At 39.7% G+C, this 1510-nt stretch overlaps 1 protein-coding gene across 4 annotated transcripts in view; it reads left to right on the top strand.

Annotated features, from left to right (window-relative positions):
• Positions 1 to 1510, top strand: part of LOC106876733 (solute carrier family 12 member 3) — a 122348-nt gene that overhangs the window by 78774 nt on the left and 42064 nt on the right. The window lies entirely within an intron of this gene.

Here is a 1510-nt window from a genome sequence, read left to right as displayed (position 1 = left end):
TAGTCGATTAGATCGACACAACTGGTACTTAATTTATCGACCCCGAAAGGATGAAAGGCAAATTCGACCTCGGCGGAATTTGAACTCAGAACGTAACGGCAGACGAAATACCGCTAAGCATTTCGCCCAGCGTGCTAACGTTTCTGCCAGCTCAGCTCGCCGCCTTAAAGAGATTAAATATCTGTTTGACAGAAGATGAAGTATGTATATGTGGTAACAGCACACATACATGCACTTGATCTCTCTAAAGGGTCCGTAGTAATTTTTGGTTCTGAAGTGGGGGAGAGAGTTCATTCTTTCTAATGCAGTTTTAGCTATAATGAGGATGAAAAGTCATTAGGAGAGATCCACAGTAATGGTGAGGCCTAGCAGCTGTATCAGCGTTGAGGGATCTAGGTTCGTGTGGGTCATGTTTATAACGGGGTAAGCTACAATGCTGTTTTATCGATGTGTGAGTGATAGTCTTTGTACTATTAAAGGAAATAAGATTGATACGATCTCACTGAAAGACAATTGTTAAGATTTCTGTTCATAGTCAGTGTACATTTAATATAATGTGTCTTGGTTATGTGTGAATAGCACTCGGGTGCGAAAGACGAGGCTGAATTGCGTAATAGTGGGTTTCGTTGGAAGTGATGAAAAGCAGGTTGTTGATGTATAGGAGAAAGAGCAAGGAACACAACTAAACTTTGGGTATCATTAGAGTTAATAGTGGATGTCAGAGAGATCTCTCCTTCGGTACACGTTGCGATGGTACGATCTGACGGTATCCACTCCAAGAAACTATGGAGTCCATTAGGTAGGCAGTTTAGTTCGAAGGTTTTCATGGCAAGCACGTTTGAGATACTTCGCTGGTGACAAATGCAACAACTCTGCTGGAGAAAGTCTCCAGCAGAGTTGTTTTCAAGGAAGCTGTACTGTTAGTTATTAAAGAGGGAGAAGTAGTCAAAGAAGTAGGAGAAAGTGATTGTTAATAACTGTCTCCATCATCTTTGAGATAGTGGAAGTGAGAGCGATAGGTCAATAATTAGCGTGATCAGAGGTCTCCACTGCAGTGTAATTCCGTGCGCGCGCACACATGTCATTGACTTAAGAATTTGACAACCATTTGAGAGAACGTGGAATAATTCTTTGGAATTCTCAAAGTAAACACATAAGGCTGTAAATAATGGCAATCCTTGACATTTACTATCCAAAAAGATTTTCCAGTCCAATATTCACAAGCTATTATTTATAGCTTTATGAGTACTTCGAGAATTCCGAGAGCGGTTTAGCTTAATGGTTTAGAGCACTGCGACGCGTAATCACAGAGGTGTGAGTTCGAGTCTCATAACCGGCCGCCAACACTTTTTCTGCAAAATAGGGCTATATTATTAGCATTATCCTGCGTTTGAGAATCTAAAATAACTTCTTTAACTTTCTAAGACATCTCAACGCTTCTAAAGCAAACTTCGTTTGTTTGTTTACATTCATCGTAATTTGAATTTATATATATATATATACATATATA

The sequence above is a fragment of the Octopus bimaculoides genome, chromosome 3, assembly GCF_001194135.2.
Source record: "Octopus bimaculoides isolate UCB-OBI-ISO-001 chromosome 3, ASM119413v2, whole genome shotgun sequence".
NCBI classification, from domain to species: domain Eukaryota; kingdom Metazoa; phylum Mollusca; class Cephalopoda; order Octopoda; family Octopodidae; genus Octopus; species Octopus bimaculoides.
This window is presented reverse-complemented; position numbering and strand designations above follow the sequence as displayed.